Source organism: Protopterus annectens, chromosome 11.part0 (assembly GCF_019279795.1).
Source record: "Protopterus annectens isolate FY-2018-M chromosome 11.part0, PAN1.0, whole genome shotgun sequence".
Classification (NCBI taxonomy): Eukaryota; Metazoa; Chordata; order Ceratodontiformes; family Protopteridae; genus Protopterus; species Protopterus annectens.
Window position 1 is genome coordinate 584,699,446 of NC_056745.1, and position 26,132 is coordinate 584,725,577.

General features: G+C 38.5%; 1 protein-coding gene across 1 annotated transcript in view; it reads left to right on the top strand.

The window, feature by feature from the left end:
- The window catches only part of TRHDE (thyrotropin releasing hormone degrading enzyme), a 5,519,112-nt gene that overhangs the window by 1,391,662 nt on the left and 4,101,318 nt on the right, over window positions 1-26,132 (top strand). The window lies entirely within an intron of this gene.

A 26,132-nucleotide genomic window follows, 5' to 3' on the forward strand; every position in this document is an offset into this window, starting at 1 on the left:
ACTGTTATTTTATGAAAGAAGAAGCACAGATAGTATATAATTGAGCTGTGCTTTCTGTGTGATCCTTTAGGTAGAAGGGGCCAGTCTTCCATGAGTTTTGAAACACCTAACTACTATGTGAGTTTCTTCTAGATACAAGGAGAGACATAAACTGTCTATAGCAACACCATCTTTTCCATATTTCATTTTAAAGTTTAATATCTTCAGGATAATGGCAACAACCTCAAAATGCTGGGAAATAGCACTCCAAAGAGCAGAGCTCTCATGAGTGCTGTAGGCATCATAGGGAACCTTAGCTTTTTCACAGTGGCTGTATAGACACTTGTCAAGAATTGTTCAAGTTGTTCTACAGACATGAATGGGTTAATAGGTTTTACTTCCATGCCTCTAACTACTTTTAAGCTCTAGTATTTCTCTAGAGCACTAACTGCTATCACAAGCCACTGCAGAAGTGTGGTAAGAAGCTGGTAAAACTTCTAATATGCAGTGACCACTCTCTGTGTGGTAGCACTGATGTGAACACACACTGCTCTCCTGCAGTGACCACCACTCTCTATGTGGTAGCAGTGATGTGAACACACACTGCTGTCCTGCAGTGACCACCACTCTCTATGTAGTAGCAGTGATGTGAACACACACTGCTCTCCTGCAGTGACCACCACTCTCTGTGTGCTAGCAGTGAAGTGAACACATACTGCTCTCTTGCAGTGACCACTCTAGGTGTGGTAGCAGTGATGTGAACACACACTGCTCTCCTGCACTGACCACTTTATGTGTGGTAGCAGTGATGTAAACAACTTCCCACTGCTCTCCTGCAGTGACCACTCTATGTGTGGTAGCAGTGATGTGAAACCACACTGCTCTCCTGCAGTGACCACTCTATGTGTGGTAGCAGTGATCTGAACACACACTGCTCTCTTGCAATGAACACACTCTGTGTGGCAGCAGTAAGTGTATTACAGTTTCCAAAGCTGTAGCACATACACACTTAGTGGTGTTATGTTTCATTTTTTCTCAATGTTTGTAGTACATGGGGTAGGTAAAGCTCAATGCACTATAAAAAGTGGCAATCGTGTCTCTATAATCACAACCCTAGGTTGCTAGGTATTTGGAAATGGATGTCAAAATTCACCTTTCGAGTTTTACTCAAAGCAAGTTTCTCAAGTGTCATGTCTCAAGCAACTAATAGCCAGGTTATAATCACAGACTTGATCATAATCCTTTATGTTGTAGGCATATTATTAGATCACAAATGGCTTCTTACTTTTTTGAACCTATATTTAGTTTTATGTGATGTTTTTGCAGTAAAAAATCTGCTATTAGAATATATATATATATATATATATATATATATATATATATATATATGGGTCTACTTTTTCTTGTCAAAAGATCATTCTTTCAAAAAGGAAAAGGGGTTTATATCAGAACAACGGAAGTGCATATGTGCGACTACATAAAAGTCGACAAATAATACGCAAAACCTGTAAATAGCAAACGGACACATAATCAAATTTTTTCCTAGTGAAAAAATTCATGTGGCTGTTTGAAAAAAAATAAAAATTAAAAACCATTGTCAGGTCAGGGGCTTCACCCCGCACCCCCCAACGTGGGGAGGGCTGTGCTCCCCACACCCCTCCAATTAAATATACCAACTCTGAGATTGCACTATAGTGAAGGAAAGGGCAACTCCATGTAGATGGCCAACCACCTCCTTGCCCTGTGACATATTCATCAAATTGCTTAAATGCGGTTCGATGAATATGTGTCGCTCTTTACATGTTCGATCAAAACCAGTTTCATGCTTCTAATATAGACCCAAGGAAAAGTACGACCCCATTTACACGAAAGTGTACTTAAACAAAAGTGCACTTTCACGAATACTGGTTTACCGAACCGATAATATTAACAAATAAAAAACATTGCAGCACCGAAGCACGCTACAGTGGGAATAAAGGAATATACCTGTTTCTCCACTCTAGTGCAATCTTGGAGTTAGTTTATATAAAGTAGCAGGGGTCACCCCCCACATGGAGGGTGTAGGTGGGCTTGCCCCCCTGCAAAAATGCATTTCTAGTGTTTTTATTTGTTAATATTGCTGGTTCAGTGAACCGGTATTCGCAAAAGTGTACTTTCCTTTAAGTGCATTTTTGTGTAAATGGGGTCATACTTTTCCTTTTCAAAAGAATGATCTTTCGACAAGAAAAAGTACACCCATATATATATATATATATATATATATATATATATATATATATATATATATATATATATATATATATATAGGTTTATAGGTGCTAATGGTCCTGGAGCCTTTACAAGCCTAGCCCATAGGATTACTTTAATTCCCAGTGCCTCTGTCGAGTAGAGTCACTGGAGTGATCCCCGGGGTGAATTTCCTATTTCCCATCCACTCATCAAGATTTCTCTTGAAGAGGGCCAGTGAGGTGCTCCGCCTGACAGGTATGGGAAGTCTATTCCGTAGCATGGGCAGTCTCTGGGTTATGAACCTGTCCCTCCAGCATGTTCTGTTTATTGAGGTAATGAGGTTGAGGTGTCTAAAGCGCATAGTGTGGAGGGATTGGGATTTCTTTAGATGTAGCATTTCTAACAGAGCTAGCTTAGACATGGCTTTGTAAGTCAAGCAGAGATTGCCTCAAAGTAGGCAATATGAGACAGAGAATAGTTGGAGTTTTTTGAGTTTGTCCATACAGGCAAGTGTTTAAGGCCTAGGATCCTCTTTGTGAGATATTTTTCTGGCCTCTCTAGTTGTTGCAGGTGTCTAGTGAGGTACATGCCAAATGGGGCATTGTACTTGGTGATTGGCCTAATGAGGGAAGAGTAGAGGGAGACAATGACCTCTTTCTTCCTGGATGCAAAACCCTTAGTAATGAGATGTGCCACATAGAAGGACTTTCTGACCACAGTGATAATATGGTGGTCAAAAGAGAGGTTGCTGTCATCCTATGTTCCCAGATCTCTTATAATGCCATTTGTGTTCAGTAGACTACCATCGATGTGGTAATTCATGGGAACCAGGTTTTTTCCTAAAGGGGATTACAACACATTTATATATATATATATATATATATATATATATATATATATATATATATATATATATATATATAGATATAGATATATATATATTTGTAACACTATATGTTTAAATTGATTTATATTTGCATTTTTCATGGTGCCTTTTCCACTGTGTTTCCACTGTAGTATTGCTCTGTCTGGATAAAAACTAAAAAATTTGTAAATATTGGATAGAAGATGTTTTTTGTGATTTGGAAGGGCCCCTGCATATCCCATAAAAATCATCTTTGTAGCCATTGCAGCACCACTCAGCCTTGGCAAAATGCATGAAAAACTGTTTGATAAATTTCATTTAAAAACACATTCCTGGTATTAACAAACAAAAAAATAATCGAACAAGCAAGCAAACAACAAAAAAAAAATGATAAACCACATGACATTTTGTGGCTAGAAATATGTGTGACAAACTCTTTCCATTAAGTCGTGCTTTTATTCTTGCTGCCACAAACCCACAGTTTTGCAGCCAGTCTGTCCCAACTAAGTTGTAAACTTTTGACAATAATAATACAGGTCTCTAAGGGCAAATAAAAGAGAGAAGTCTCTCTGCCTTATCCTCCAAGTAAGTAGAGGATTTCCACATGGGCCAAACTAAGGGCCAGAATCCAAAAGGGCTGCTCTCAGTGTAAGTCTGTCCTTATTCCAAAAGGGTTGCTCTCAGTGTAAGTCTGTCTTTGTAACAAAATGGTTGCCCCAAGTGCCTTATTTCGCTGTAAGGCCTACCAATTAACAGGCTTACCCTGGGGACCAGATTCAAAAAGAGTTGCTCTCAGTGTAGGTTTACCTTGAATCTGAAAGGCTTGCTCTAAGTGTAAGTGACTTATTTTGTTGTATAAAGGCTTGCAGTGGGGGCCAGATTCCAAAGGACCTGCTCTCAGTGCAAGGGGTTACTTACTCTAAGAATGTCTTTTGGAATTGGGCCCTATGTCTGCATATCATACCCTGTCTCAGGAGAAGAAGACACATTCCTACAATATTTAGGCTTCTCGCTTGTGGTTACTGCTTTCCCAGAAGCTACTAGCTAAATAGTAGATTTCTTTGACTGGACAGCAGTTGATCAATCATTTCCTAGAGAAAGACATATGAAAATGATGTCTCCCTGGTCTAAAAATAAATGTCCACCTCCTTTATTACAAACATGCCAAGATATTATGAATAGTTAACACACACATACTTAATCATCTGCTCCCATATGAACAGCCATGAATTATAAAGTGCTTAGATAATGGGGGAATGATTACTACAGTCAGAAGGCAAATCTTAAAACATATCCATCTCAGCTCACTTAGCTACCTTACCATTTAACAGGGAAATGAAGTTGTCAGGCAAGCATGACAAAAAACTGTATAAATCCAGTAACTTGGCTAAAAGGCCTCTAAATTACTATGGTACACATGGTTACATGTCAAAGCTTTATCTTGTCCCACATACAGGATTCTTTCCAGAAATTGTCAAATCTTGATGACAAACTCAAAGGTCAATGCCAAGAATAATATAGCTGACAAGAATGGACCACCAGGCTTAGTCTGAGTGTGTTATAAAAAATCTGTGTGTATCTGTGTATTCAGTAGGTGATTCTTTGGGAGCAGCTTGAACACCACATGATACGTTTATAAATGCAGGTTACATATATATGTTTCTGTATTGTTGCTGTGGTTTATCAGAAGGGTTTCTCAAGCTGGATAATATTTTGTGTGAGTTTTTGCTCATAAATATATTCAGCACATAACCAAATAATAATAAAAAAAATCCTATTGGGGATGTTGTTTCCACTAATAAAATACAAATGCAACATGTATAATCAGAGGCAAGTTCCTTAAACAAAGATAAATATGTTTTCATTATCCACAAGCACTGATTTGTCTTTGCATAATCAATACAGATGCTCAAAAATCAGCTTGTAGGCTTTTGCTTATAGTTTACTGTAAATAATGCTTTAGCAGTGGACTCATCTTTTTGATTAGTATGCATTATTGTGGAAAGCAATTAGGCCAGTAATAAATGACCTGCAGATGTGTTTGTTTCAGCCCTTCAGAGACTGTGTGTATGATTTGTCCACATCTGTGTATTTGACAAGTAAAATGGTTTATTTGTACTCTTAATTCAGGTTTTTAAACAGCTTTATCACATTTTATGCATTCTTTTTTTCTTCACGCAAATGTTTCTGAATCATCCACTTGGATACTTATATTGTAAGCTCATATTATTGCTATTAATGTTCTTACTGAATACTTACAACTCATCCACTTTGGTAACTGGTTCCCTAAGACATTTGAACTGGCATACAACTAGTGTCATGTGGCTGGGTCTATATATAAACATTTAAGTTAAAAAGTTTTAATTAATATACAGCCCTGCCTGTTTGCACCTTCAAGTGTATTGAATTCTATAAGACGTATGACATTAGATAAGTTTGTGTTAGTAACTACTAAGTTCATGATAATAATTACTACTAACCTTGAGTACTAGGTCTAGCACATAACTGCTGCCACTGATAATGTTTTCTGTCCCATGCTTCATCTGATATTGCAGCCATTTGTTCATATTTACAGCATACTTAGCTTGCAGCTCATTTCGGTCCCCCTGTTCTCTAGATTATATTGTTTTTGCTTGTGTGTGCATCTGCCATTCACTGCTTTTATATATCATTTGATGAGCATGAGGTGTGTGTGTGTGTGTGTGTGTGTGTGTGTGTGTGTGTGTGTGTGTGTGTGTGTGTGTGTGTGTATGTTTCTCTCTCTCTGCATGTACTCATTGAGATCAATGGGCTTCTCCAATTATTTGGACTTGTAAGATAGTAAATCTCAAGTACATTGCCAGTTTTTTTTTTTTTTTTTTTTGGGAATGAGGTGTAAGGCTTTGGCAGCCTCCATTAGCAAACACCGAACAGGTACTGTCAGAACCTTACCGCATGGACTTCGGAGAGGAGTAACTACTCAATTTGGAATCCAACCCCAGATTCATTTTCATAGTTGTTAAAATATATATGACTTCTGGAAATGTAAGTACTGAATTCATACGATAAGGTATTAACATGAATTTCATAATTTCAGGAAAGAACATTGCTGCAAATGTATTTTTCCTGTGATACTTGGCATTATACTTATTACATTTGTGTTCTGCATTTGCATGTGTTGTATTCTATCCCACTTGGAGATTATTTTACATAAGAATGATATTTGGCTTTTATAAATGTACAAAAGTGACATTTATAGCAGGAAAGTTGAAACAGCAAGAAAATATCTATCTGAGACAGGAATGGGACATAAGGAAACTCACAGAGGAGGGTGGGTATAAATATTTGGGGTCAGCAATAAAGCATGAACAAATTAGAACAAAGCTTAATAAGGAACATCTTAAAAAAACTAAAGCTTACATTAGAAACTGCCTTGACATCAAGGATTAATGTTCAAGCTGGTTCTCTCTGGACTAAGTTACAGCTTCGGTGTGATTGACTGCCCCCAAACAGATAAGGTGGACAAGAAAACAAGAAAATTGATTCATGGTTATCAAATGATATATTAAAATAGTGCATGCCAAGATTATAAATCCCTCATTCTGAATGATGTATCAGCCTTTTAGAAATTGACTATATAGGTCGGTATGCAGTCAATGGACTGCATGCATATTTGTTGTGATCATCAGATCCAAACATAGTGAAAGTACTAAACCATGCAGAAAAAAAGTTTAAGATGCCATCCTTGATAAGGTCAGTAGAAACATTTCATAAAAAAGAGCAGGATTGGAAATCAGACCAAAAGTAGACAAAATCAGGTAGCAACAGAAAGTACCATTAAAAAAATACAAAGAACAGGAACAGAAAAAACGGAAAGGAATCTGGAAACCCCACCAGTACAGTGGCAAGTGCAGAGAATTCTTGGAAAAACTATATGTTGTTCAAGATTTGATGCAAGAATGAGTACAAAAAGGTGAATTTAAGCCAAAAGGTGAAAGACTAATAATGGCAGTCCAGTACTGCGGGTGACGCACAGATCGATTTTCAAAGTCTGTAGAAGAAGTGGGAGAAACAGCTGTACATCTTGTTGGTGAATACAATGCACTCAAAATTCAGGATTAATATACTGAAAGGCTTGCCAATGTGGCAAGACTGCTGCACTGGGGATTATGTAAACAACACTACAACATACAGGTAGCTGAGAAGCACTGGAAAAAAGAACCACAAAAAAATGAATGAAAATGAAAAAGTTCAGATTACACAAAATCCTCTAATTCCAACAGTTAAGAAAGTAGAAAAAAGAAAATACAGTATAATAGGAGAAAAAAAAAGGATAAACATATCATTAATCACTGAAATAGGTACATCTAGTGATTATTATGCCCAGTATACTGAGAGAAACAGTCATAAAATACCAGGATGTGTAAGTAGAAACTAGAGCAATATGGAATTAAGATACCCAGGCAATTCAAATCATAGTTAGAGCAACAGGGCTAACATAAAATAATGTTCAAGTGTACTTAAATCTAATACTGATACATGCAACTCAGTATAAACTACAGAAGGGGACAATTCTGTGTTAATTGCAGGAGCTAGCACTCTTGATTAATGTCAAAGAATGAAGCAATGCTAATTTCATGAATATTAATTGCACCATGCCTTAAGAATGTGATCTATTCCTGTCACAGTGTTAAAAACCTAAAGCATTTTGGAGATGGCAACATATTAATGTCTAGATTAGGTGTAGTTAGGTCTGATGTGTATACTGATTGTTCACATTAATTAAAATATTGGAAGCAAGAATGACACAGTCAGCCTTTACATATTTTTCTCCTGATAACATCACTTTCTTAATCCTCTGTTGTTGTATTTTTATATAATAGAAATACATCTCTATAGTTCTTGATCATGAGGGGTACATTACATAACTGTTTTATGTTCTTTAGCATGAGTAGGACAAATCTGAGATAGTAGTGTTAAAACAGTATTAAAATTTAGGAATGTATGAGATATAGATAAGGCAGTTTTCGCAGTCAACAAAGAAACAACTCATTGATTAAGCAGGACCAGTAGGTTATCCAGAAAGCAGGAAATTAGATAAATAATGTGTGCCATGTGGTCCCTAAGGAGTGGATTCCAAAAGGAAGGAGTAATGTGGCAGAAGACCTCCACCATAGGGTTAGCACTATTCCAAATGACAAAATGACATAGTGATTCAGAGTGGAGCACACAGGAGATATAGGCATTACATATTTCAAACTGCAGTGCAAAACATTCCAGTTTATGCCAGGAATGCATAATGTAAGTCACAAAAAAATGTATGTTAATGTATTCCATTAATTCTTTCTGTTTTAGTCTAGCACATTCCAAGCTGAATTAGTCAGGTAGACTAAAGGCTGTCCAATGGCAGAATACATACATATATAATGCTGGCTGCTGGATAATACAGCGGCACTTATATGTCAACCATAACACTGCATGACACTACTACGGCTTGACAAGTAATAGGAAGTGTGCTGTGTAACTAGTTATGTTCTACAGAGGGTGAGCTGTTTAATGTTTCATTTCAACTTTAAAGTAATCTGTTGTCAACAAAGTAGAATAACAAATAATTAAATGGCATGCACACTGGTGCTGATTGGGAGTACTGAACACCATCGATATTGTAAGGAGCTCCTCATGCATGGCTTCCATAGTACTGCAGACATAAAAACATTCTCTAAAAAATGCCTGCAGTTCTATGACCTGCTTTCAGGCAGAGCTCTCATCACTTATTTTGTTGAGAGAATGTCCACCTAGATATTTTTTCCCAGAGCTGAAAATTCCTGCCATAACAATATGAAAGACTATACCCACAATGTCTTACTACCTTAAATTAATGTTTAAACTACTGCATTTCCATGCTAAATGCATAAACAGCAGTTTCTTACTTGATGGAAACTCAAGTTGTCAGCTAATTATTGTCGGGGGACACCTCATATTGAAAATTAACACGTGGTGATGTGAAACCACCTTCTAAGAAGCTGTTTCTCTAGTCAAGTTTTTATTACCCACAATGCTTTACAGCTGTGTGCAGATCATTACCAAATACCTAACATGTCATCATTTTCTGGTTGTGGTTACAGAGAAAAAAATGAGTAAACAGTGAAACTAGAAGAATAAAAGAGCATACTGTAATCTTAATTTTTTTGCAAAATCTCCTGCTAATTTAACATGAGGAAATGACATTAGTTGTGATAGAGAGATGGCACCAAACATGACTGATACATTTCAAATGATTATCCTAAGGTTGGAGTAGCATGTTGATGGAACCATAAACTCCTTTTTGAAGCAAGCCCTAAGTGTCACCGAAATGTGCTCTTTATCCACTGTAACCACTGAAAATCATGTGTGATGATTCAGTAGAGGTAAACTAATTTCTGCAGGGCATGACGGTAATTTGGATATGGGTTGGATACCATCCACCAGTTGTTTAACAGTGGTAATAAGTTGTGCCAAATGGATCTAATTTACTGTTATCCTTTTGTTTTGTGCCTCCACAGAATCAGTTTGTGAGTTAATTGGTCATTGCCTTGTGAAATAAAGCTTTCTGTTTATTTACCGTTGTTTTCTACTTTACACCATGCCCCCCTAACTAATAAACCGAATGGTAATCAGTTATCAATGATGAATTTATGATTGTAGCAGTGATAATATAAAAGAATAGCTAACTTGTATCTGCAAAATCATATCATGAAAACCAAGTTAGCAGACAGTCTAGAAAATAAACTGAATCAGAACTTTGCTTTTTTCTTTATTTGTTCATTGTGAAATAATTGTCTATAGATGTTTTTATTGACAATTTTGCAACGAGTGATAGTGGTATGAGATATGGATGGAAAACAAGGGACAAGGACCGAGAATTAAAGAGCAGAGTTGATGTACCATTTCAACATTCATCATTATAGCCTATAAAACTTCGGTGTTCATAAAAAGTAATGTGAGTGCTGATTAAAAATAAAAATAGTTTTACAGCTAGCCATAATGATTAAGCTTTTGTACTGGTAAGAGAAATCTGCTTCAGAATGTTCTGTACAATGTTACCAATATTGCTTATGTAGGATGGTTGAGAGATCCCTTGAGAGGCTGTGAGTGTTTAAATATATAGTTTTAATCTCTTTTGTCCTACAAGCATTTTTCTTTCCATCCATTTTCTCAACTGCTTGTCCTGTGAGAGTCCTATTGCTGGTTTGCTGATCAGGGTAGACCAGACTTCCTTATCTTTGGCAGCAGCCTCCAGTTATTCCCAAGGCACTCCAGGCAAAGTGAGTAATGTAATTCCTTCTGTGTGTGTTCTGGAACTACTGACTGGTCCCCTGCCAGTGGGCCAAGCCTTCTATGCATCCCATTGGATCCAACCAAAAGAAATCCTTAATGGTTGCCAACTGCTCCCAGCCCAGAGGAGCAGTGATTATACTCCAAGGTCATCCCAGATTGTTACATTGTACATCTAACTTAAAATCTTTTCCCTTTTAAAGATAGTTACAGCTTATTTAAACAAATTTTAAACAAACAAGCAAACATTTCAAACACATTAGGGGAAAGATAAGAAGCTAGGGAAGCTTGAAAATAAAACCTACTTCTGCCATTGCTTATTAATGACCACCTAATTTCAGCCACCATTCAATGCTCCTGACCATAATTGTGAGGTAGAGGTTTTGTCCTAGGATCACCAGCAGTACAGTGTCTGTACTAATGTCACCGTTGTACCCATCTGATGGTCCATCACTCAATCCTATCCACCCTTACCCATAAGCAGAACTCCATCATACATACAGAAAAAAAAAAAAAAAACTTAGTCTAATTTAAATGCTTCTGCCTCAGCTGCAAGCGGCAATTCACTCTTTTCCAATTGAGGAACATAACATTTGATAGGGATGTACTGATTTTCACCCCATCCCCCACTCCCCTGCTTCATTTTCAGCAATAAACTACTGCAATGTACACTAGGCGTCACAACTACTTGGGGCTAAGAAGAAAACATCAGCTGTATACAACAAAGATGAAACCTTGACAGCTACAAACTATTATATTCTCCAGAATTTAGCTGTGTTGTTATCTTATCTATGAAAATAACAAAATGGAGTGGTGATATAACACAGCCTAGGCTGAGTCCTAAGCCCACCCCAAATATATACGATTTAATGCAAAGTTAAGTGCTGTAGCTCTCACTTAAGAAAGGGATGAAGTGGCATACATCACTGGCCCTGGGATCTATACTTTCATAACACCTACCACAAGACATTCTGAAGTACCACAGAACACATGTAAACATTACTAGCAAATTCTCATGGCATGTCCACTATCCATGACTACTGAATGAAAGGCTTGACTATTTCATGAGGTCCCATTTTCAACACTGTGTGGATGCTTTTCCAGGGAGGCTGAAGAGTGCAATCCTTATGTAAAAACAACTGGGATCTACTGCAGGACAAAAGAAAAAGAAGCACCGCACGCACTTTTACAGTAGATTATCAAACAATCAGAAAGATCATGGATGACAACTGGGGAATGATTACAGACAATAAACAACTGGAAAAACTTCTAGGACCTCATCCTTGTTTTGTATTTAAGAGAGCCAGGAAAAGTAGGGACTGGGTAGAGGACAAATTCAGATTGGAGGACAACAGTGGAAATTACCACTGTGCCCCCCCCCCCTTTGCACTTACAGCAAATACATGAGTAACAAGGGCTACTTTTTTTGTCCAGTACTCAGGAGAAAAATCAACAGCACTTGTTCTGGTAATTGCAGCACTACTTTTGTGATATACCATGCACAGTGTAATGGACTCAGTTTTTACATAGGGGAAACTGTAAACAAGTTCAAACTCAGTGTAGCACACCACCTGTTTGACAAGAGACTCCAGATTCTCATAAACCAGATAGTAAAATACTATCATGATTTCCCAGACCATGGAGGTCGCTACTTCCACATCCTGGACAAGGTTATGATGGGTCCATTCGAAGGAAACAAAAATACGATCATTGAAAAAATGGAGTTAAGCTGGCAGATCAGGCTGGGCACCTACCACCACGTGGTCTAAACCCAAGCATTTTCTTTAAAAGTGTGCTTGCAATCAGGAAACTAAACTGTAAATCATACAGCTAATACACCGAACCCGGGATTTGGTCATAAACCATTAATTAACCCCAGTTGCTGCGGTTAACATGAAAAAGTCAATCAAGTAATTACATTTGTAAATCACTTTATCTACATTAGCATGGTTTAGCTGGTGAACTAGTGATGGAAAACAAGCCACATTATTATTTAATTTTATTTTCCTTTTTCTTTTTCGTGATCTCTAGAAGAGTTCACAATTAAAAAGTAACTGGCATGGGTTTGAAAGTGTTTTTTTTTACCTCATGATGTGCACTTACTTGAAACAGCAACTTTCAGTTATTTGAAATGTTTGTTTTTATTTTCTACCACTGATTTGAGATTTGGGTTTTCGTTTTGGTGCTAAGACTGACAAAAGATGGTCAAACTCTAACCTCCCAGTTTGATTGGCAGCATACTCCAATACTGATTACATCAACCATTTACATCACTTAAGCCGATCCAAGGCAGAATGGCACCACCTCCTCTCACAGGAGATTGGTTAAATACCCTTCCATGTGATCCCTCCATTTCCAGCCCTTTATCTAGCCAGGCACAGAGCTGTCTAGCCCACTTTTGCACTAACTTTACCACCTGCAACCTGAAGAGAGGATGAATCTGAGCAGATGAGTACTGACTTCATCACCTGGGACCACGAGAGAGGAGCAATCTGAACAGAAGAGCTCTCAGTAACTCCTAGATTCAGGAAAAAGCTTGACAGTGAAGACCCCAGACTGCAGTACCATAAAACTGTGCTCTGGGACCAAGAGCATTCCACCTGTCACTGCAGCTACCCCACAGGAACCAGATATAGATATTGTAGCCACTGAGTCTGCATTTAACAAAATTTCTATAATCTGCAGTACAATGAAAATTGTTGTTCCAGAACACCACTCCACACTGCTATATTCTTTGCACCATAGGCACAATTTACCCATGTTCAAAGAAGATCTGAGATTTTATGTTTATTAAAAGTTTTTGTATATTCTGCAGTTCACCACTTTGTTGAATTTTATTCTTTGGGCACAGAAAGTTTATACAAAAGGTTCTGAGGTCTCAAACTTTACTTAGTTGTTGCTTTTTCCTTCCTACGTGTGCACATCAATGACATCCCGGTACTCTTCCCTTATCAGACCCATTATCGAGTACAATGCCCCCTTCGGTATGTACCCTGCCAAGCACATGCAGCAGTTGGAGAGACCACAGAGGTTGCTGACCAGGAAAATCCAGGGTCTCAAACTCCTATCCTATACAGATAGGCTAAAAGCCTTGTCCCTCTACTCAGTCTTGTACAGACTGCTCAGAGGTGACCTGTGTCTGGCATACAAAGCCGTCTCAGACTCAGCCTTGATGGAGTTGCTGCATATTCTTAAGTCAAAGTCCACTCACACAACCCGCACGCAAGCTCTCAACCTGGTCTGTGACATTAATAGAACTTGTTGGAAGGATAGATTTGTGTCCCAACAACTCCCCCATCTGTGGAATAGTCTTTCTCTCCATGTCAAGTAGAGTACCTTACTAGCCCTCTTTAAGATGAATCTGGACAACTGGATGGGAAACAGAAAATATATGCCTGAGATCCCTCCTGGACAGGGAAAGCAGGTGCTGACTTTGTGGGAACATGGGTGAAATTCCTGGCTAGGCTTGTAAGGGCTTGCGGGCCGGTAGCTAAGTATTGTCCTATGAACCTATGAACCTATGAACCTATGAACTTCTGTAAAAATGAGCACTGAGACTTGTTTTCTACTGTATGTTGTTTCTTTGGATGTGTGTATTGTTCAGAAATGGGAATCACCTAGTGCACTTTAAGTGACTACCTCCACTGCATATAAAAAGGTCTGCCTTATTCAAGAGGCAGAAGAGTGGGGACTGGTAACATGTATATGAGCATCTTATAAGCAGGCACTGTAAATCTTTTTTGCTATACAAGAGAATTAGCCTTTCATATTATAATAATAATAATAATTAATGAGATGATGAGCCCCATAAAAGTGGACACAGTCTCTCATATTATATGTGATAGACTGGGAAAAGCTCTGTAATAAAGCTTTCGTACTTGGCTGCAAAGAATATGAGCCCCATAAATCCAGACACAGCCTGTCATTTTACATGTGTTCCAAAACAGACTAATAACGCCTGGTGACAGACTTGTAAAAGCAGGCATTTTCAATGATCAAAGTGTAAATCACTCTATTAGATGACCTGATGAAGCTCAGGCAAAAGTGATTTCTTAAATATAGTTATATACTTACAGCTTATAGTGTGTTGTTATGTTTTGTTTGTTAAAAGTTAAAAATAAAAATACAACATTTTAACTAAGAATGAGGTTCCACAGGCTGCTGAGCTGGTAAACCCTCACAGGTCTTTAAAGAATATTCAAATAAGGTACTAAACTTTAAGCTTTGGGATTGGCTCCTTGTTTTTCCATTTCCCAAATTTTCCTCCAGTTAGCTCCCATGGATCCTCCCACCATTGTCTATAACTGCCTTTAAATAACTGACCTTTAGAATGAACAAGAACACCCCTATAGTGCATTTTTTAGGCAAGGTTCAAATGACAAATTCACCACCGTAAGAGGTACAAGCAAGCAAAATCTGAGGGTAATGCTACTCAATGCTAGAAGTCTAAACCTCAAAATGCACTCACTCGAGGCACTCCTTAAAATGGAGAACATCGACATTTGTGCGGTGACAGAGACCTGGTTCAAGGCTCCAGAGAGCACCCCTGCATTACCAGGCTATAATTCATACCACACCTTTCAGCCACCTAACCCGGATCAAAACACTAAAGGTGGAGGCATGTCCATATTCATTAAGGATATCCACACCTCCAGGCTAGTTGATCAGCATAATGCATCCAAGATTATCCAAGTGCAACTAACTCTGGGCAAGAACGCAATCCAAATTGTAGCATGCTACAGATCCCCCACCATGCCCCAGGATTCCCACTCCTTATTTCTTGATACACTGGAAAATATTAGGGTACAACCTAACACCTAATAATGGGCTATTTCAACTACCCCACCATTAACTGGGAAAACTACTCATGTACCAACCCTTGTGCTCAACGTTTTCTGGAATTCATAAATTCCAATACTGTGGATCTACTTATCCACACCCCCACCAGGGGCAGCAATATCATAGACCTGGTCATTACCAACATGGGCAACCGGTGTTCCACACCAGAGGTCAATTCCTCATTGGTCAGATCCGACCACAAGCTAATCACCCTAGACATCCACATCCCGCCCCCACCCCCCATTAGGGAAACCTCCGTAGAAAATTTCTCCAAAGCCAACTTCACGCTTCTTAAGACAGAAGTGGCAAACTTCACGACACCCATGCTGATGGACAGTAGAGATATGACTGCTGAATCCTACACAAATGCACTTTATAAGCACTTACACGAGTGCATGGATCATGCAATCCCTAACAGAACCAAGATGCTATCCCCCAAAACAAGGAAGCCAATCTGGTGGTCCCCTGCCATAAACAAATTCTACAACAGAAGAAATAAACTGTTGCAAAAAAGAGTAAAATCTCATGATTGGAGGAACTCCCTGGTCAGCCTCAGTAAGGAGCAGAGATCCCTCATAAAATTCTCCAAAGCTAGTTATGAAAACAAAATCGCCACTGATTCTAAAGACAACCACAAAGCATTCTATAGCTATGTCAAGAATCTCAATGGTAATACTTAGATCTGCTCTGAATTTCAGCACAATGGCACTAAATATACAGAACCAACTGATATTGCCAACATCCTGGCAGATAGTTTCAGTGCTAACATTAACCCCCTCTTATCCCCTAAAGGGCCCATCTCTATACCGTAAGAATGCAAAGTTCCAGTAATCATGGCTGCACAGATAAAAAACACACTCTACAAAGCCAAGAACACAGCATCCATGGGACCTGACAACATCCCAGGCTGCATTCTACATAAACTACAGAATGAACTGGCACCCCACCTAGGTACCATGTTCAATCATAGCCTCAAGTTAGGCTTTGTGCCCATTGAATGGCGCACAGCGACGGTTATCCCACTCCACAAAGGGGGAGCCACCATGGACCCTGGGAACTACCACCCCATTAGCCTGACGAGCCTGGTCTGCAAGGCTATGGAACGTATCATCATGGAACTTATAAAAAATGACATTGGTAATCTCCAAACTCTGGACCCCACCCAGTTCGGGTTTGTAAAAGGCAGATCATGTCTCCTAAACCTAATAGACTTTTTTGAAGCGGTCACCAAAGCCGTAGATGAGGGTGAGGTGATTCACACAGCCTATCTAGATCTCACCAAGGCTTTCAACACCATCCCCCACTCTGGAATTATAGCTAAACTCACTAAACTAGGTATAAATCCCTATGTCACAAGATGGGCTGCCAACTGGCTCAATGACAGAACCCACACTGTGAAAGTAGCAGACTCCAAATCCAACTTCAGACCAGTGACAAGTGGAGTACCAAAAGGTTCAGTCCTGGGTCCTCTCCTGTTTGGTATCTATTTCTCTGAAGTACAGGCTAACAAAGATGGTCTTTGGCTAATGCAATTCACAGATGACTAATACTAGGAGCCATAATCAAAACTCCTAACGATGTGGACATCCTACAAAAGGGCCTCACTGAGACAGATGTCGGGTGTCAAATCCATGGCCTCAAGCTCAATGCCAAAAAGTGAATTGCCATCCCTTTTGGTAAAAACTCTGTACCCATGAACTACCACATAGGCGATAGTCTACTTGACACCAAAAGTGTGATGAGACCTTGGGACACAGGTGGACAGTAGTCTCTCCTTTGATAGTCACATTGCCACAGTAGTCAGGAAATCCTTCTACATGGCACACCTCATCACAAAAGGTTTCTCATCCAGGAAAAAAGAGGTCATTGTTCCCCTCTACTCATCACTCATTAGACCCATTATAGAGTACAACTCCCCTTTTGGTATGTACCTCACAAAGACATCTACAACAACTGGAAAGGCCACAGAAATACCTCACAAAGAGGATTACCAGCCTCAAACAGATGCCCTATGCAGACCGTCTAAAAAAATCCAGCTTTACTCCATCGCATATCGCTTACTCAGAGGCAATCTATGTCTTACATACAAAGCTATGTCATACCCAGAGCTGTTGGACATGCTGCATTTAAAGAAATCCCAATCCCTACGAGCTACACGCTCTAGGGACCTAAACCTTGTCACCACAATAAACAGAACATTCTGGAGGGATGGATTCCTTGTCTCAGAGACTTCCCATACTCTAGAATAAACTACCTATCTATAGCAAACAAAGCTCCTCATTAACACCCTTCAAAAAAAATCTTGATTATTTGATGAGAGATAGGAAATTCACTCCGGGGATCACTTCTGTGGCTCTGCTCGACAGGGGCACAGGAAAATAATTTTCTTGGGTGGCAAAAGCCAGGGTGACCTTTGGCTAGGCATATATAGGCCCTAGGGCCAATAGCCTAGTACCTACCGATGAACCAATTAATCCATCTACCGACTTAACTGAATAAACTACTGGAAACTTAAACAAAGTGTCTATTCCTCCCACAGGGAGGGTATTAATGAGAAAGTCTCCTAGATCTGCTGGCTAAAGTGATTTTATCTGGACTAATCCTTTATACTCTGTTCCCTATGTCAATATAGGTTTGTTCTGGTACTCCATTTGTATCAGACTCCTAGAGACATGTTATTCGACGAACCATCAGCCATTAAAATTTTCTTGTGAATGCAAAAAAACATGAAAATTTATAGATGACATGCCAGTCCATCACAGTATGCACATACACACACACACACACACACACACACACACACACACACACACACACACACACACACACACACACACATGCACTAACGCACACACACACACACACACACACACACACACACACACACACACATGCATGCACACACACACACACACACACACACACACACACACACACACACACACACACACACACACATACACACATGCACACCTGCACATACACACACACACACACACACACACACACACACACACACACACACACACACAACTATAGACATGTGTGTGCCTATCTATCCAGATAGACACACAAACTTACATCTTATTTAGATATATGATGAAATACCATATAGGTCTGCAGGTAAGTACTATGCTAGCTGCCCTTGTGGGCCATTTTAAGCTTAGCCATTTTCTCTTTTTTGTGCTTGAATTAACCTTTTCCACTTGGTTGGAGACTGTTCTAAACCATCGCATGGTTGATAATTATATATTATTCCTAATGAGAATAACTGATATCATACCATAGATCATTTGAGGGGACTCATGCATGGGATAAAGCATTTAGGAGCTGCTCTGTCCATTAGTAGTACTGGGGGGTAGTCCTGGGGAATATTTTCTGTTTACCACCCACAGGTCCAAGCTGAGCTTTAGTATGGAGAGGGATGAACTTTGTTTTATGTAGATGGAGAGTTTGTTCCAGAGCAGCATTATCCTCTGTGAGCTATACCTGTCCCCAGAAAACCATTCTGTTGATGTAGCAGAAGAGGTTTAAATCCCTATACCAAGTATTTTGTTGCCTTTTGACTTGCTGATGTGCAGTATAACCGTTAGAACTGGATTGCAGGATACCTTGTATACCAGACAAGGTGACCTCTTAGCTGTCTGTAAGATATTGGGGACAGTGACAGAGCTTTGCGTTGATCCATGTAGGACATGTTTTTTAGGCCTTACTTTCTTTTAGTAGGATATCTCTGTGGGCATTCCAGTTGTTGCACGTGTCTTAACAGATACTTGCCAAAGGAGACATTATATTCAATGACTAGCCTAATCAGGGCTGAGTATAGAGGGGCAAAGACATACCTAAATCTAGACACAATCCCTTTCATTATAAGCTGTGCAATATAGAAGGACTTTCTTACAATGATGGACACATGTTGGTCAAAAGTTCAGTCACTGTTCACATAAGTTCCCAAATCACGAACAAATGTCTCAACTCTTACGGACATGTTGCTAATGTGGTAGTTCCCTGTGGTACATAATTCCAAAGGATATAATAATTACTTTCAGTCCATGATTTTGGCACCAGTTATTTACTTGAGACAAACCTTCCTGCAGGATGGTTAAGTCATTTGAGGATTCAATGACTGCTACTAGTTTACAATGATCTGCAAACTTAGTCAGCCAGATGCCTGTGGTATTGGCTTTTACTTCAGAAAAGTAGATACCAAACAGGAGAATAATAGCTTCATTGTATTGTTTTAGAGACCATCATCTGAAAGGGATTCATATGTTTTCTTAACTTTGTTGAAGGCATTAGCAGCATTTGTAAGTGCATGTGCACTTTTAAAAGTCAGGTGGGTTTGGGCCAACATTAAAATGTTGCAAGCACAAAATGGAAATCATTGGCTGCACACTTTTATATCTTTTTAAATTATGTATAGTTTGTTTAAAATTAAATAAATAGGAAATAACTCGAAGCTTACATTTGGCAGTGAACACAGTTGTAATGGTTCTGACATCTATGGCAGTGTTTATTCCTCCTATTAGTAACTTTCTGTCAATGGTTTGAACTGACTTTGCTTTATTTTGCACTGTGTACATTACTGAAATCTACAGATTTGTACAACAGGAATGTAATAGTAACAAACTATCTATAAAAGGCAATTAATTGTCTGTGCCTATCACTGCCTGTTTAATGCATCCAGCACTGTCCGATTAATGACTCCAGCACTGTTTAATGCATCCAGCACTACCTGTTTAATGCATCCAGCACTGCCTGTTTAATGCATTCATTGCTGTCTGTTTTATGCATCCAGCACTCCCTGTTTAATGCATTTAGCACTGCCCATTTAATGCATCCATCACTGCCCGTTTAATGCATCCACCACTGTCTGTTTAATGCATCCAGCACTGTTTAATGCATTCAGCACTGCCTGTTTAGTGCATCCAGCACTGTCTGTTTAGTGCATTCAGCACTGTCTGCTTAATGTATCGAGCACTGCCTGTTTAATGCATCCAGCACTGTCTGTTTAATGTATCCAGCACTGCCTGTTTAATGCATCCAGCATTGTCTGTTTAATGCATCCAGCACTGCCTGTTTAGTGCATTCAGCACTGTCTGCTTAATGTATCGAGCACTGCCTGTTTAATGCATCCAGCACTGTCTGTTTAATGCATCCAGCACTGTCTGTTTAATGTATCCAGCACTATCTGTCCAGTGAGAGAGTTAGCAACAGCAGGTCAGTTCACAACACTTTTTTTAAGAAAACAGATTATTTATTTGACTGAGTATATACAACTCTTAACTTTCCTTCCTTTTTAGTTACTGTGGTAGGTGTGTAAATTGCTTTACACTTGCTCAGTCTTCCCATTCTCAGCCCATCTACATTGCAGTCCCTTGCCTTTCCATAAACATACGTATAGCACCAAACTGTGCAATCCACCACTCCCTGAAGTACAGACAGACAAACACACACACATCGCATAAAAGCCTAATAGTTTGCCTTTTGCCTCTCCTTTCTACTAGCATGACTAGGACTAATACACAATAATGAGAGGAAGGAGGTGCAGGGGGGCAGGGGCAGGGCACAGAGATGGGATCTGATAGGCTACTGCGGGGGCAGGGGCAGGGCACAGAGATGGGATCTGATAGGCTACTGCGTTATCATGGACATTGTTTTGCTTATTCATCAAACTGACACAGGGCACTGGATGAGCACGTTAGTCCTCTTGATAATACAAATACTATTGGATGGCAGTCATCACTGTGTAGGGGGATACAGAAATGCATTTCTGAGCATATGTCGCCTTTTCTGGATTCAAGTAAGTGCAATCCATGATATGTGCCAAAAGAGTGAGCACGTTGGGTTGTTAGAGAAGTATTAGAGGGCTATACTATGTTAGCCTGTGAACATGTCCATTTCATATATGTATTTGTTTGTAATACCAGATTACAAACTTGCTCTTGTATTTGCTTGACAAGCTTGATTCTGCTTTTGGTTTAAATGGCAACTATTTGAAATGTCAGGACGTATTAGAGTGATTCCCAAAACGTGGAGATTGAATGGCCAAAATATCAGGCTTGTATACACTAAGTCTGAGATTTCTCAGAATATTCCTTTTTCTCCAAGGTTTGAAGGTTTAGTTGATATAAGTTCAGGGGCTTTGGGAGGCTTGCCCCCCCTCCCCTGAAAAAGAAGTTTTAAGGAGAAGAGAGATTTTCAAGATTTGTTCTTCTCTAGATGTCCAGTCTTTTTTTTTGGCTTTTTGGCACTCGGCACAGGTGTGGCATGACCATCTTCCAGGCATTAATCTGTGGGCTTTTCTCTTGAGTCATACTATTTCTGTGCATATCACATAGACCTAAATGGGTAGGCATGCTACAATACACTGAAAGGGCTTTGCCACCCACATCCATGAGTGATGTTATACCAAAATGCTACTGAATCACTTATAAGCAGATGTCTCCATCTTATCTCCAGTGTCTCAAGACACAATCCACAAACCATCCCCTTACTGTCCCACCTGACATTAATGTAGTGCATTTTTGCAGTATGCAGAAAACGCATTTCTTGAATTTGGGTTATAATGTAGCTTACTTCAGTACCATCCTTTTTTATCTGGAATTAAAGTTAAACAAAAGCACCTTCCTTTTTCTGTTACCGGATTTTTTTTTTTTTTTTTAAGTATATGTCAGAGATGTGAATTTCAATTACAGCCTGAAATCAACAACTGTTTATCTATTACTTCACTAGGCTGATAATTTATACAAGTGAAAACAAAACCAACAGACCAAAAACTAAACTTTGAGGAACACTAAAAAGGCAATATTTGCCTATAATTCCCATATTGAAAGCTACCTTGTTTGTCTGTTATTTGGATAGCCTCCATACTACCAGATATTCACATTATAAACTCTTACAAGGTGATGCAGCAATTTTGATTCCAAAAAGTGATAAACATCAACACACATTTGTAAAGTTGATGGCTACAGTCATTGCTAGCTTGAACCTCATTCTGTTGGTCAAAATGGAAACCATAATACACAGTAAGTCACTGTGTGTGCATGTGTTTGGTTAGACCATAAGAATCAATAAGATATTAGGTGTGCTTTGCTTGGTTGAACTATGAAACACAGCAAATTAATGTGTTTGCTGTTTTGATAGACTGTCTACATGCACTTTAACACCCGTCTAACAGATGAGGCAGTACGTGAATGTTGGAAAAGTGTTAGTCAGACCTGCTTGGCAGAAATGATATAAGCCCATAAGTATTTTGTCAAATATTGGAAAATTACAGGAAAAGTTGAAATAAATAGAAAGTTTCAGAAAAAAAGAGTTGTTAATCATTAAATTCATCTACCAAAATGTAAAAAAATTAATCATTAAATTCATCTACCAAAATGTAAAATGTAAGGAAGTATTATCAATGTCCTCCAGCTGTTAGTTTTATAATAGCATGGAGTGGAAAGCAGACAAAGGTATGCAGGTAAATGTCATCTATACTGACTTAAACGTGTCTATATTAGATGATTGAACTTTTAAAAGTTCGAACTTCATATGGTCGACACCATATGATCGAACTTTGTCAAAGTTCGAAAGTCTAATAAAAAAAAAATAAACCACAGAAAAAACCTAACTGAACGTTTTAAGCTGGAGGCAAGCCCCCCTGCACCCCCCACAACCCCCACTCTTTAAATTTACCAACTACGAGATCGCACTATAGTGCAGGAAAGGGAAATCTTCCCATTCTGCACTGTACGGAGATCTCTGTTGAAACGTTCAAACTTTTAAAAGTTCGATCATATGGTGTTGACCATATGACGTTCGAACTTTTAAAAATTTGATAATGTAATGTAATATAGACCCACTTAAACATATATTCCATATCATATTATGCAATAAGCAATTATAAAGCTTGTGTTTACAGGTCTATCACCACAACTAAACATAGGTACCGATGTTCAAAAGTATATAGAAGGCATGTAGTCCAGAAGACCATTTAAAAGCCTAGACAGCTAAGTTCAATATATTTGCTATAATTTAGGCTCCCCACTCAATTGTTTCCATACTGTATACATCAGAAGTGAATTAATCTTTACCACTCAAGCCGAGATTATTGTAATGGGTATTCAATGTGTTGTTTTTCTTGATATATGGGAAAGGCATATTCAATAACTTCCATGACTAGTGGATATATTTGGGTTAGGAGTGTAACATGCCAGCAGATTGATGAAGAAGTTCCTTGGTAAGAAGGTTTATTATTCTACTAGTTTTATGTAAGTACAGGAGATCAAGTAGGTTTTGTTTTTTTCATCTTACAGAAGGCTAGGCACAGATCACCATAAAGGAGCTTGTATGAGAAAGTGTACAGTGAGAGGGAATTTAGGGATTCTTGAGTCATGTCTAGTAAGGCAAGATTCTTACTGAGAAACATGTAGAAAATGTATTTTATTCTATAATGGGCCTGATAAGGGAATTATTACTTGCTTATACATAGAAGATATGCCTATAGAAACTGTCTGTGTTTGGTAGAAACATTTTCTGATTACTAATGACACAAAGTTATCAAAGTCCAGTTCATTTTCAACAAAAGTACACTGGTCTTTCATGCATGAGGTAATTTTCAGGGTTGTGTCTTTATTAAGGTTATGAGCTATGAAATTCTTGCTTATGAAACAAATACTACTACATTTTAAAGCTGTAGCGTCTGTCTGGTATGCCAGGCATTAGTCTAATCAAACCCATGTTGAATGATGCGAGTGCAGAAAAATTACTCCAATCCTAAATGCTTGAGTCCTATCAGACAGAGAGCTTGCTTCCCACCATATAATAGGGATTGATGTCAACATGCATAAGCTTCGTAACAATAACTGCACTGCAAGCCTTAACCATGTCTAAGCAGTGTGGCTACAGCATCTCATATGCATGTCCCCTGTAATCCTGCTGAAAAACACAATGAGGTTTTATAAACAGACTGTATTTTAATAAAAGCACATTGATTTGGATCATGAGATTGGAGGTTTCTGTCAATCATTAGTGGGATTTGCTATGATACTTCCTGTGACCCTATAAATGATACTGGTGATACCCTGGGATTGCAGTGGGGCCATAATTATGATGAGATATCATTAGAGCAAGTGTCTGGTGCACAAGCACTAGAGAAGCAATGATGTTAAATATCTTAAGAAGGCACTGAACAGACCTGTATTTATGTCACTAGAGTGTAAGCTAAGCATGCTTTTAACCCACATAAGTGGTGTTATAGGTATTTGGTAGACAGGTTGTAGGAGGAGGTGTTTTCAAGTGGGTAACAGGGAAAATGGAGACTTGGGCTGGAGAGGTAAAACTGGAAAGGAATTTCAGGCATGAAGTTTGATGATGGTGTGGAGAAGAGAATAAGTGGAACCATTAGATACTAGCTCTAAGCATAAGTATTGTACCTGACATTCCTAATAGATCTAAAGAAGACTGTGGGTTGCCTTTGGCAGAACTAGCAGGTGTGTAATTCTTACGTAGCCATATATTTTCTAAGAAAATATTTGAGATTTTTGATAAATTTTATATATATATATATATATATATATATATATATATATATATATATATATATATATTTTTTTTTTTGTAGTAATGGAAGGATGTAGTCCTATATACAGTAAGTAGAATTTCCTTTTTGTTATACAATTTGTTTAAAAAGTACTTCCTACAGAAAGTGTTTATTCCTGAATTTACCATTTTTGTGGCATATGGGAATGGATGCCTGCATGCATTTGTTAAGATGGAAGTCAGAATCAGGGAGAGATGCAGTAGCTTGGGCATAGGGATCAGTGGTGGTAATGGCAACTTTGCAATTTATCTGTTTTGTATGAGAACAATAGGAGGTCTGCTTTGGAGTCGTCTGAATATAGTAGGGTTCCAGGGAGGGATGATTGCAATAGTTCTAAGAGAAAAGATAACATTCTGGCTGCTGGAATTAATCAAAGAGCAGGAGATGTTGTTGGATGTTAGCATGGACAGTATTTCTTTGGACAAGGTAAAAACATTTGCACACGTAGTGCAGTCATGCACAATTTGGTCTAAAGAGTTGGCATTTGTAAAATCTAACAAACATTTGCATGGTTATTGTTTGTACTATTGTTATTCTATCTAGAGTAATGTGCTCTAATGTGCTATAAAATAATGGGTTGTTAATGTCAAAAGTCATTTAAATGATTGTTCTTGATGTAAACCATCTTTGAACTGTATTGGTAAAGCATGTTCACTCCCATATCTTTAACTCATTACCATTTGTGCAGTCGATTCTGTATTAAGTGCCACAGCACTTGTGGCTGATTCAGCTTCTCAAAGTGATGTAGTTATCTCTTTTACCTTCTCAATTAAATCTTTTTTTCAAGATATTTACAAACTTCATGCTTGTTACAGTGTATTTGGCAGCAAGATTACATTTCTGCTTGTGAAAGCCATGTGGAGTAGAAAGTGCCTTACAATACAGAGGTTGTACTAACATGACCAGTGCCTAAAAACAAGCATTCTCACTGCTGAGCTGACAATGTAACTCACAATTTTAGAAGGGGGGGATTTTGTGAAAATGTAGACATCTGTGAATGTCAGCTGTGTTGAAGACAAAACTTGAGTTAACAATAAAATTATATCGTATTTTGCAGACTGCATTAGTTAAGGGCCATTACAGGTTAAAATATTATGCGTACTAGTAAGAGTTAAGCTAAGCTGTGACATTTGGAAGGGAAATAGTGCCTTTCTTTTACTCTTCAAATGGGACTGTAAATCAAATTGAACTCAGGTAGAAAGATCTATAAATCCTTGTTGATACAAAGCTGTCCTTGGACAAACATATAGATTATTCATATAAGAAAAGAGACATGGCCAGGTTTAATTAGAGCTATAAGGCAAGGTGATGTATTCTTAGCTACATAATATCCAAGAA